This window comes from Rattus norvegicus, chromosome 16, assembly GCF_036323735.1.
Source record: "Rattus norvegicus strain BN/NHsdMcwi chromosome 16, GRCr8, whole genome shotgun sequence".
Taxonomy (NCBI): domain Eukaryota; kingdom Metazoa; phylum Chordata; class Mammalia; order Rodentia; family Muridae; genus Rattus; species Rattus norvegicus.
Genome location: NC_086034.1, coordinates 26,143,453 through 26,156,994, shown reverse-complemented (window position 1 = coordinate 26,156,994; position 13,542 = coordinate 26,143,453). Strand labels below are relative to the sequence as shown.

The following is a 13,542-nucleotide window of genomic DNA, read 5'->3' as shown; positions in this document are numbered from 1 at the left end:
ATGTGGCAAATATCTCCATTAATACTCAGAATACTGTGCATTAGCTACTGGTTATCTTTGCACATTTTACTTATTTTTACATACCACTGTAACTACGTACTAGTATTGTGTGCCTGGATGTGGAGGTCAGAAGACAATCTTAACTGTCATTGCGAGGCAAGCCATCTACCTCATTTAACATAGGGTCTCTCACTGGCTTGAAGTTTACCAGTCAGATAAGGCTGCTGGCCAATAAGTCAGATGTTTCTGCCTCTGGAGTACTGGGATTGCAAGCATACAAACACCTAACATGTCTACATGGGTTCTGAGAACTGAGTTGAAATCTTCACGTTTGCAAAGCACATATTTTACCGACTGAGCCTCTCTTAAACTTCTATCTTTGTTTATCATACAAGTGAGGAGGCTGAGGGAGGCCTGGTTAAGCAACCTGCTGAATGGAGATCTGGTTCACTCCTAGGTCTTCATGATCCCTAAGTCATTCCTTAATTGCTTTTTTAAAATATGTATTTATTTGTTTTTATTAGATGTGTATGAGAATTTGTATGTGTATGTGTGTGCTTCATGTGTGTATATTGTCTGAGGAAGCCTGAAGAGGGATCACACAGTTGGGATCTGCTATGCAGGTGCCTGGGCCAAACTCAGGTCCTCTAGAAGAACAGCCCAATGCTCTTAACCTCAGAACTGTCTCTCCAACCCCTTACCTGTTGATTCTTACTAATGACGGTGTCCTTATTTTGATAACAGTGAAACTCAACAAATATAAGACGTAGAATTTAGTTCAAAGTTTGAAAATTTGATTTGGATCCTAGCATGAGCTCTGAGGAGTTCCCATCTTCTCAGTGAGGCTGCCCAAGCTGTCTCATACTCAGTGTGCACTCAACATACTTTACATTGAACTCCCTCCAAGCTACTCTGTTTCTAAGGCCATAAAATAAAAACAGTAGCAACAACAAACACCTCAAGGACCACCAGGTTGGCATGTTCGTCTCTGTGCAATACTAGGCTAAAAGATTAAATCAGAAACTGAACATCTACCATAATAAACCTTGTTCAAATATATCATAAGCATTCAGTGGCATGGTCTCATTCCTTTGATGTCTGTTAAAGTTTCAAATGCAAAGAGATCAAGGAGGGGAGAAAGGAACATTTAGGTTCAAAAAACTATGGATGTTGGTGAAAGTTACATGCGCGCGCACACACACACACATGCACACACATGTACATACACATGCCACACATGCCACACACACACGCACACACACCCATATGCACACACATGTACATACACATGCCACACATGCCACACACACATGCACACACACCCATATGCACACACATGCACACATGCATACACATACATCTTGTTCTTTTCCCATGTTGGGGGATAGGGAGTCCTGCCAAATTTCCTGTGATGTTTGCCGAAGTTTCCTCTAACAGTGGATGCCCAGGGAGAATGGCAGACTCCTGTCTGTAATGTGTAGAATCTACTTAATGGCTTATTTATATTTTGCTTATAAACCTGCCTAGGTTACTACTGTGTTAGCTAATGAGACCTCCATGATTTGGTGTGGCCACAAAGAGAGGCTAATACAATCTAGCATACTTTTTTGATGTGTAAAGGAGACCATAAATACAAATGCACCTGGCCCATCCCTAACATCTGCCAGACGGCTGGTTCATTCCCTCTTCTCCTCTTTCCCAGTAATAGTGTTAATTTACAGAAAGCAAGGATGGTATCCCAAGCCTGATTTAATTATAAATTTATTTAAAAACGAATGCACTGAGATAACAAACTTTTAATCAGAGCAACCATTGTCAAGGGTTCAAGGGTTCTTTTTCTGATTGGGGATGTGGGGAGAGACTTTACCTAATATTTAATTTTGAATGGTAAGTGTTCTGAGAGGAATGACAGATTTCCCTGCACCCCTATTACATTAGGACTTGGGCCTGGGCTTTCTGAGTGGCCTTATGAGGCCTTGCATATGAGATGATGTACCAAGGACTCTTGCAGCCATAGTTCCAGTCAAGGGCAACATGGGAAAAAGCTTTGGGGGAGTCAAACAGAAGGGAAAATGTTAGTGTCTGATTGATTACTCTGGAAGTGGACAAGGGTGGATAGAAAAGTGGAGGATCCATATTTTACTCTATTTTTCAGAAATAATGAGAAATTATCAGTGAGTTCTGAACAGCTTTAAAACAAATTGGTCAGTCTTGAGTTAGCGTGAGTACAGGAACAGATAGCATAGCCAAGCCTCCAAACATCATGTCCAGGGAGTTTGTAGCTATCAGCATCACCAGGGACTCCTGGAAGAGGGGCTGTGGTTTGAACACAGGGACTTCCCATACTGCCCACGGTGATAGGTGGGGTAGAAGCCGATCTTTTACATGCACACACCAGTTTGTCTTGGAATTTTTCTCGTGCTCACATTTCATTTCCCATTCATTTCATAATTTCTTCTGAAATACAAATGAGACAACTACAAGTATTTCTCTTCTAAAAGGAAGAACGAGATGGCAAGACACGCCTCCAATCACAATCAACAATCAATTTTGTGTATCTACCTCAGTCCCAACTCTCATCACAACTTCAACATGTTTAAAATGTTTGCTTTTTAGATATGACAAAAATATTTGTCACCTTCCCCCAGACCTTTTCCTTTAGATGAGAACTCTGGTGCTAGAGTGGGGAGAGCCATCTGATGTTTCTAAAGTGAAATCAGTTTTTAAACAAAGATTTTCAAGTTGTAGCTGCACTTTATTCTAACCTTGGTACCAAAGAATATTCTCTTTAAATTTGTGGTCTTACCAAGCCTAAAATTTATTATGAAGAAAAAGATTTTCAAATACATTGCACGTGTTATATGCTGGTGATCTATGCACCTGTGTGTTGCATGTTATCTATTCATGATCTATGCACATGTGTGTTGTATGCTCATGATCTGTGCACATGTGTTCTTATTTATGATCTATGCACACGTGTGTTGTGTGTTGTATGTTCATGATGTGTGTGTGCGCGTGTGTGTGTTTGTGTGTGTGTGTTTGCAGATGTTTGTGCCCTTGATCAAGCACCAAGGCCAGGACAGGATGTCAATTGTCCTGCTCAATCATTCTCGATCCCATTCCTTTGAAACTTAATCACGCAGGTATTATCTATGGCCAAGCTCTAACATTTTGCTTCTTACTCCCTGTGTGCTTTGTGTGGCTTATTAGAGAAATCTGGTTGTCCTACTTGAAGGATGTTAAGGACACTAGGTAGAGTTTGTTCCTTGGACTGTCTGGACTGTCTGGGAAATATCTCAAACTTTTGGGGCCCTAGGTTTTTCATTTATAAAAGGGGGGAGTAATGGAATATGTGTGTTTGAAAGCAGAAGGAGAAAGGGGTCAGCAAGAGGTGACAGAGGGGGCAGGAGAGAGTAGTAAACTGGAGAATAAAAGGTTAAATGATACATGAAAATGTCGCATCAAACACCATTCTTTATATGCTCAAATGCCTACGCTGTTTATCGCATGGGTTTCAGGTACAAATCACATGAGGTCATGTATTTAGAAACACTTTGAAAACTGCAACTTGGAATGACTAAGAGGGGTTATTTCTGTGGAAACGCCGGAAGCCTGGCCAGTCTCCATGCTTGTACTGTTAAACTGTTTGCTTGACTTACTCCTTCCCTGAACATTTTTCCATGGGTCAGCACACGGAATGGTGGGCATTAGCAGTTCTACATGGGATCAATAAAACAATATCTTCCTCCTTGCAGAGTTTTAATTCTATGGGTAAAAAGGGAAGCAGCCAGAAGCCAAAAAGCAAGGTCTAATCAAGTATCAGAAGGGGAATGGCACATTGGTTTGGGTTTGTGTAGGACAATCAGGAGAAGGGGTGGACATGCTAGAAAGGCAGTTAAGTAAGGGAGAGGTCTGGGTAGCAGATTCTGAATGATGTGAGGCACAGAACATGTATGTGGTGGTGGGGTGTGGTGGGGTGTGGTGGGGTGTGGTGGGGTGGGGTGGTGGGGAGCCAGGGAGGAGACTAGTTAGGACTGGATCAGGCTCATACTGATACCAAGAGGGGTTGTTTTTTGTTACTGTAAAAACGAACAGCAATACACTTAGTGGACTCAAATAGTACCCATTAAAATAGGCTGGAAGCCTGGTGTGGCGTGCTTAGGGTCTTGCAAGGCCGAAATCAAGCCACATGGGCTGCTGTTTGGTCATCTAGAGTTGTTAGGACTATTATTGACCAGATGAGCTATCTGAAAGCCATGTTCTCTCACTGCCAACCAGGGCACACTTAGCTGCTGATATCAGTTGGGGACAATTGGCTCTGGAGGTGGCTTCTAGCCCCTCTCCTTCTATGTGGCCCTTCCAGGGTTAGGAAGACTGTGTAAAATCTCTTTAACTTCCCTTCTGCTGCATCTCCTGCTTTTAACATCTCCTGTGTTCTAAGGGACAGTCCAGGATAATTTCTCCATATAGAACCATTGTTTGTAATTAATGTCTATGGAGTTCTTTTTGCCATGTAAGCCAGGTTCTGATAATTACAGTGCGGCTACCTTTAGAGGTCATTCTACCTATCATCCCTGTAAGGACCAGCCTCAGTATTACATGTCTGCCACTCATCAATCAAAACATCTGGGCCAAGACATGTTTCAGAATTCAGATGATCTCAGACTTCATACAAGTAATGTGCACACACAACTGAATGTGGGAGATGCAAATTTTGGCAATAATACAAGATTTCTGAACTTACAATGAACAAAAAAATCTAATTCAAAAATCAAATGTCTAATGAATCCAAGGACCTTCTGGCAAGGCTCACGTGACTTCAGTGTGCCTCGGAACACACGCCATAGCCACGACACCACCATCACTCTGTGAGACTTGTAGTGGATTATGCTTGGAAATCTTAGCTCAAATTTGAGAGCATTATATGTAATGAATTTCAGCTTCTACTGTACATGCAGTTTCCTGTTCTTATAGAAGCCTAGTGGCTTAACTACAGGAAGCAAAGACTTTCAATAGTTTCTGATAGTCATTCCTCAACGTGTATGAAATTAGCATATCTTTGGATTATATTATTAGAATGTTTGACTTTAAAAATTGTTGTTTGAGTTGCTGACTTCAGCTTTAAATTTTTTAAAAGAAAGTAAATTTGGCTTGGGATTTGAACTGAATTTTGAGTAATTTCTGAAATGACCTGAAAAGTACTTCTGCCTTCTTGTACTATTTTGTGTACTTAAATTTTTGGGAAGTGGGAGTCTCAGTATTGATGACCATAAAATAAAAAATTCTTTAACCCTCTTCCCCAAAACAGTAAAGAAGCTCTCTAACCTGAAGAAGCAAATATTCAGCCTAGATTGAACTATTTATACACAAAATAAATGAACATGTCTGCACTGAACTCTGAAACACATACAATTTTACTTTCATCTTTAATCATTGATATGAAATAATATGTATACCAAAGAATTGTTTTAAAATAAATCTTTTCATGATTTATTACCTGAAAATGTTTGCTTTGTTTTCCCATTTTACATACTTATTAATATGGGATCTTAGAGCATTTTCTCCAGCGGAAGGGGATGACAAGGGGAAAAGCTTCAAAGCTCCTGTACCATACATTGGATGATGCTCTTTAGAAAGCTTAGTGGAAGCTCGGTATAATCAAATATTATAAATATTCCAAATAGCTCCATGTTAGTCCAAGCCAGGTTTTCCTTTGCATAGGAGATGTGTAACTTTAGAGCCTTTTAGATTTCAGACTTTTCCAGAACGGATTGTTTTTTGAGTTGTGGTAGCAAAATGAAGATCAAATCTGATAAACTACAATGAGAAGCTCTGAGCTTTCTCTGATTCTGTGTCAGCTGGGGATTGCTTGCTTTCTATGAGATGAAAGATATTTAAACAGTGTTGTAACTACAGGGCATATCTGCATATCTAACACCTGCACCTGAGACAAATATCACTAATGGATTGTGGCCTAAGGGTATTTTCTCAAACCATTTCTGGCCACTGAGTAGGGTTTCTGTACAGTTTCAATGGCCAAAGCCACTGACACCATGAGTTCAATACTGCCACATTCAAGCAAGAGGTAGAAGTGTACAAGGTCTTGTATAGGAAATGTAAATTCCTTGTACAAGACCAAGGCTAACTCAATATCATTTTTATGAACGTAGAATGCACTATTCTTTTTTTTTTTTAAATTGGAGAGGAAAAGGTTTATTTGTCTTACACTTCAACATCACTGTTCATCATCAAAGGAAGTCAGGACAGGAGCTCAAACAGGGTCTCTTTCCTATTTTCCACCTTTTTTATTTTTTCCTCCATCTTTATTAAGTTGGGTATTTCTTATAACATTTCAATTGTTATTCCCTTTCCTGGTTTCTGGGCCAACATCCCCCTAACCCCTCCCCCTCCCCTTCTATATGGGTATTCCCCTCCCCATCCTCCCCCAAACAATCAGGTTCACTGGGGGTTTCAGTCTTGGCAGGACCAAGGGCTTCCCCTTCCACTGGTGCTCTTACTAGGCTATTCATTGCTACCTATGAGGTCAGAGTCCATGTATAGTCTTTGGGTAGTGACTTAGTCCCTGGAGGCTCTGGTTGGTTGGCATTGTTGTTCATATGGGGTCTCAAGCCCCTTCAAGCTCTTTCAGTCCTTTCTCTGATTCCTTCAATGTGGGTCCCGTTCTCAGTTCAGTGGTTTAATGATGGCATTCCCTATGCATTTGCTGTATTCTGGCTGTGTCTCTCAGGAGAGATCTACATCCGGTTCCTGTTGGCCAGCACTTCTTTGCTTCATCCATCTTATCTAGTTTGGTGGCTGTATATGTATGGGCCACATGTGGAGCAGGCTCTGAATGGGCGTTCCTTCTGCCTCTGTTCTAAACTTTGCCTCCCTATTCCCTCCCAAGGGTATTCTTGTTCCCCTTTTAAAGAAGCAGTGAAGCATTCAGAATGCATTATTCTTAAGGCAAGAGGCAGACCTGTTCTTATCTCCTTTTTACTACACCCCTTTATCCCTGACCCAAAACTTATCCCTTGGTCACTGTAGAAATGCTGTTCTTCTCAGGTCTAAAGAATGTAGAGAGACACAGCTTTCTATGGTGTGACTTTCTGCAGACCCACCAGTACTATAAATAATGACACAGAGGCCATTAATCAAGTTTAGGGCTTAGGCCTTTTGCTTGGTAGTCTCCGGAGTCATTAGATCTTAATCTGAGCATTCTGGTCCATTGGGGTTTAAATCTCGGCCTGCGCCCGGACAAAGCACACCAAACCAACATGGCTCCACGTGGAGAGGTTTAATGAGAGAAGAGTAGAAGGGGGTCTGTAAGTAAAGGAGGCTGGTCATGAACATGTGGAGGGAAGGGGTTGGGGGATGGGGAGAGAAGGGACAGAGAAGAGGGCAGGAGAGCAGGGAAAAGAAGAACAAAGAGAATGAGAAGGGGGCAAGCAGCCCCTTTTATAGTGTCAGGCACAGCTGGCTGTTGCCAGGCAACTGTGGGGTGGAGCATACCTGGCTGTTGGCAGGTAGCTGTGGGGGTGGAGCTTAGACAGAACACCAACACAGTCTACAAACCAACACATGGTTACCTCTGTACTTATCTGCTCTGTCGCAGCCAGGCCTGGTCCCCACCATGTCAGCTTTCTGAATCCTCCACTTCTGCCCCTCCCCTCCCCACTGTGTCATTCCCTCTGCCTGCAAACTCCACCCTCCATTTACTGGCCCAGCAATTGGCTGTCAGCTCTTTTTCAAAACCAATCTCTCACACAATTCTAGATTGCCTCTAGGCATAGATGTCTGTCTGACCTTCAAGTATCTGAGCATGTGTGAAAGGACAAGTATTTACAAAAATAAGGTGGGTGATGGGCCACAGAAATGACAATAGTAATATCCCGCCAGCATTTAGCTCTCTACTGGTACAGAATTAACAAGTGAAAATACAAAGATATAAGTTCTTACCAGGTGAAGAAAGGTTAATCCAACAGCTTTCTATTCATGGAATAGTTTCTGGAGTTTTAACTAGAATATTAAACATCCAGGTCAACAGATTTGATTTTGAATTATTTTTTGCTAATGTGACATGGGCTGTGCCTTCATTAGCAAATGACTTTTTCCAAAGGCATCCTCTGGAGAACAATGGAAAATCTGATCTTCAGTTCTAGGAACGAAGCATTTCTGCCTCACCTTTCTAACCTCTAGAGGTTTTGACGTTGAGTAATTTGAACCCTGCAGTCAGGGTGAGACTATATGAGTTTTAGTCTTGGGACATCGTCCTATACAAACAACATGACATTCACAAAAAGATTTCTTCAAATAATACATCTAGTTTGGTTTAAAATTTTCATTTTATCAAGTATAGTCCCCAACTGAGTGCCTAATAAATAACATGTCTAAGACATGTTGCTAGCACAACAGAAGTGGTGTATATTCTAGAAACAGACACTTTGGGGCCTATAGGCAGTTCTAAGACTTGGGGAAATAGCTTCTACAGCATCCACCTCCCTCCATATCATAGAGAGTAAATGGAGTGACACCATTCCTTTACAAAGGGTGCTGAGAACATTGGTGACTATGAAGTTCACCCCAGGAAAGCTGATGGAAAAGTAGGAACTCTTCACATAAGTCCATTGGGTGTGAGACCCTCTCAGGAGCACAGCCTTGGTCCTTGTTGATTCTCTAGAGATAAGTTGGAGACAAAAGTCTCTCCCTGATTTGTTCGTGCTGAGGAAGAGGCTGTGCTGCTAGCATTAGATGTAAACAATATCTACCCCTTCTTCTAAGGGTCCAATGACAAATAGGCATGATTCCATCCAAATTGACTCTGGGGAGCCAATGAGTCTATTGCGCTTCCTTACACAGTATAGGTGGAGGGTTACTTCCCAGGGTATGTGTCCTTCTCTCTAACAGGTTGTATCTGAACATTCTTAATCCAACAAGGACAAGGGCTTCCTCATAGCTGCCTAGATGGAGTCTACCTCCAACCTCGTCTAGTCTTTCTTAGGCCATATCCAATTAAGGCAGTGCTAAAGACAGCAAACAGGTAGTAGAAAGCGGATGGGTATTTCAGGGAGGGTCTTGAGACCTTTCACACTCCTCCATCAACAGTCACTTATCTGGCAGGAATGCTATTTTGCGAGAGGGCAGTTACTTGATTTAGAGGACAGTCACAACAGGCTGTTGGAACTAAGTACATGACTTTCATTCTGCAAAGCTGTTGCTTTCTCAAAATACCTGTCTTTTCCTTGTTTTAGGCTGGGGTGATACTGTTAAGGAATCTCATAAGTGATGCTGTTCTGCGAGATAACTGTGGTTCTTAGCAGAAAGAGTGAATCCTTAGTGTTTGCGGGTGCCTACCACTGAACTGGAGGTGTTAGTCAGTGGCAGGACTTTGAAGTCACCCAGCTGGATTCTGAGAAACCAGATGCCATTTCTAGGCAAAGACAAGTATATGAGGCACTGTGTGAACCCCTAACTCTGAAGCTGCATAGAGCTCCTTGGGGACACTCAATATAGACACTTGTCTAAAGAGTTTCAGTGTTTTTTCCCATTTCCTGCAAGAGAAGGTGAGAGGGACAGAACAAGAAAATGACAAACTATACTAATGTTTAACATAAGATCTTTGTGACTGTATGCTTTTTATTTTATTATTATTATTATTATTATTTTTTTTTTGGTTCTTTTTTTCGGAGCTGGGGACCGAACCCAGGGCCTTGCGCTTCCTAGGCAAGCGCTCTACCAACCCTGAATAAGACCATTTACTTAATTTTAGATTTTTATCGTTAGAGCATTATCCCACTATTTCTGCAGAGCAAAACAGGAGATTAAAAAGCTGTGGTTATCCATATCAGATTCACACATGTTTAGCCCCTCAGCTTTCCATCATGGAAGGGGTAAGGGATCATGAGAGCTCACCCCTCTCTGAGGGTCAGTCAATGGTGATTAGGGGAATGCGTGTCATTTTCCTCCTTGGTATATTCATTGGTTACTTCTGATCTTCTATGTTTGCGTACGTGCAACATGATCAACAACCCACATTCATGCAAGCAATTAAATAAATTCATCTCTCTCTCTCTCTCTCTCTCTCTCTCACACACACACACACAGAAACACAGACACACAGACACACACACACACACAGACACACACACACACAGAAACACAGACACACAGACACACAGACACACACACAGACACACACACACAGAAACACAGACACACAGACACACAGACACACAGACACACACACACACAGAAACACAGACACACAGACACACAGACACACACACACACAGAAACACAGACATACAGACACACACACACAGACACACAGACACACACACACACAGACACAGAAACACAGACACACAGACACATAGACACACACACAGACACACACACACACAGACACACACACACAGACACACAGACACATAGACACACACAGACACACAGACACACACACACACAGAAACACAGACACACAGACACACACACACAGACACACACACACAGACACACACACACAGACACACACACACAGACACACAGACACACACACAGACACACACACACACAGAAACACAGACACACAGACACACAGACACACACATACACACACACACACACACACACACACACAGACATCTCAGACAGCAGATTACAAAGGCAACAAGAGTCTTCTGTGTCTTATTTTCTTCAACTGAAAGGAAACTGGAATTGTGAGCTCTTGGCTCTCAACCACAAGTATCCTCCACGAGACACACTATGTTTGCGTACGTGCAACATGATCAACAACCCATCAGTACACAGCGGTTAAGGAATCACCTTTAATGGCAAAATGAAAAACCTTTCGTCTAGCTTTTTATTCTTCTGTACTTCCCTCCCAAACGAAAGTTAAGTCTGCTGTCTACTCTGAAAGGAGCAATTATCGAAACTGAATTTTAACTGTTTACTTTTATAAAAGAGTGTTTCAGAAATAAAAAACTAAGGCTTACTTGGTTAGTGCTAGCATGCCTTGCTAGCATGAGAACCCGAATTTGATCTCTAAAACCTATTTTGTATTATTAAAAATCTATGCATGGTAGTGTTCACTTGCAATCCTAACTCTGGATGGACTCCCTGAAACTTGCAGGCTACCTATTCTAGCCTATCCGTTGAGTTATTTGCTGTTTTGGGCCAGGAAACAAGATAGAACTAAGGAACAACAATAAGGTTGTTCTCCGGCTTTCTACATGCATGTGTACACAGGTGCAAGTAAACCAGCTTACACCACACACACACACACACACACACACACACACACACACACACACACAAAGCAAGAATCCAAAAACAGACTACTCCTTTGAAGAAGCAGAAAAAGCATGTGCTGAACTGTTTCTTTTACATAGATTTTTCAAAAATAGTGTAGCTGAAGGTACTGGCTGGTTTCGTGTTGACTTGACACAAGATTGATCTGTGTCATAAGATCTGACACAAGTTGTTAGAAAGAAGGGAGCCTTAGTTGAGGAAATGCCTCCATAAAAGCCAGCTGTCAGTCATTTTCTCAATTAGTGATCAGTGGAGGATAGCCTAACCTATTGTGGTTGGGCTCAAGCTGGGCTGGTGGTCCTAGGTTCTATAAGAAAGCAGGCTGAGCAAGCTAGGAAAGTAATGTGAAAGTGTAAGCCCAATAAATCCTTTCGTCTCCAACTTGCTTTTGGGTTTCGTCACAGCAATAGAAACCCTAACTGAGACCCAAGTGTTAAATGGGACTTCTGAGAATCATGGAAAAGGTGGTGAGCAAACAAGTATGCACCGACACTATGTGAACGGCAGAGTTGAGAAGCTTGCATCCGCCCTAAAGTAGACATCTGAGCCCTAGTCCCTGGAAACATGGTGTTGACTGCAGTTGGCCTTCTCTGAAGTCAAACCATGAGCGTCTGGGAGGCTAGGGAGTTGAGGATACAGTTAACAGTGAAGAGCTCAGTGTAAGCAGCACAAGGGAATCCATTACTGAAGTTCAAGTTAGGATTTGGAGAACAGAGCTGACAATGAATAGAGAAGAGTCATGGTTCTTTCCCCAAACAAGTAATGGTTTCTTTTAATGTATAATCCCTTTCAGGGTACATGGAGGATGCATTTCCATATTGTTTTTGTGAGAGAGAAAATACTGGGTGTGTCAGGTGAAGACATAGAAACAAGTGTGCTTATCTTTCCAATGCAAGGGCCAAGAGCACAGTCATAATCAGGGTTTTATACAGTTACCCAGGTACTTTGTATGTAGCTGATAGAATTCAGGAAAGTTTATAAAATATGATTTTATAGAAGACACAATTACTAGCACTTTGTAAGTCATACATGCTATTCCTTTGAAAGAGACAAAAAAAGCATCTGGAATAGAATATTAATGTAAAATAAATTAGAAAAAAGGTAACTGTGCCTACAGCACAACAGAAAAAAATGCAGTATTGAGGATCATGTGTTATGAAGGTAGTGACACTGCGTTATATAGCTTTGCTGTGCACTGTTCCTAGTGACAATTTATGTTGGAGATTGCAGTCACACCATTTCATCTTGAGTCCGGGGCAGGGACGAATTTTGAGTCAGCAGATTAAAGGTCAAGTTGAGGACTTGGAGTCAGTCCTTTAATTATATGGGGTTGGGTTTCCTGATCTCTAAGATGTGGGTTACATTATGTGTGTGTCACTGGATATGAATCAAATATGACGATATACAGGGAAGTGGTTGACAATGTATCATGTATGATATGAGTAGCCGTGTTCTAAGGTTGTTGGTAGTTTCCTATACACCATTGCATCCCGACTTCTTCTTCTTCTTTTTTTTTTAATTAACTTGAGTATTTCTTATATACATTTCGAGTGTTATTCCCTTTCCCGGTTTCCGGGCAAACATCCCCCTCCCCCCTCCCCTTCCTTATGGGTGTTCCCCTCCCAACCCTCCCCCCATTGCCGCCCTCCCCCCAACAGTCTAGTTCACTGGGGGTTCAGTCTTAGCAGGACCCAGGGCTTCCCCTTCCACTGGTGCTCTTACTAGGATATTCATTGCTACCTATGAGGTCAGAGTCCAGGGTCAGTCCATGTATAGTCTTTAGGTAGTGGCTTAGTCCCTGGAAGCTCTGGTTGCTTGGCATTGTTGTACATATGGGGTCTCGAGCCCCTTCAAGCTCTTCCAGTTCTTTCTCTGATTCCTTCAACGGGGGTTCTATTCTCAGTTCAGTGGTTTGCTGCTGGCATTCGCCTCTGTATTTGCTGTATTCTGGCTGTGTCTCTCAGGAGCAATCTACATCCGGCTCCTGTCGGTCTGCACTTCTTTGCTTCATCCATCTTGTCTAATTGGGTGGCTGTATATGTATGGGCCACATGTGGGGCAGGCTCTGAATGGGTGTTACTTCAGTCTCTGTTTTAATCTTTGCCTCTCTCTTCCCTGCCAAGGGTATTCTTGTTCCCCTTTTAAAGAAGGCGTAAAACATTCACATTTTGATCATCCGTCTTGAGTTTCATGTGTTCTAGGCATCTAGGGTAATTCAAGCATTTGGGCTAA

At 42.1% G+C, this 13,542-nt stretch overlaps 1 protein-coding gene across 2 annotated transcripts in view; it reads left to right on the top strand.

Annotated features, from left to right (window-relative positions):
• Sh2d4a (SH2 domain containing 4A) overlaps nucleotides 1-13,542 on the top strand; it is a 69,349-nt gene that overhangs the window by 19,075 nt on the left and 36,732 nt on the right. The window lies entirely within an intron of this gene.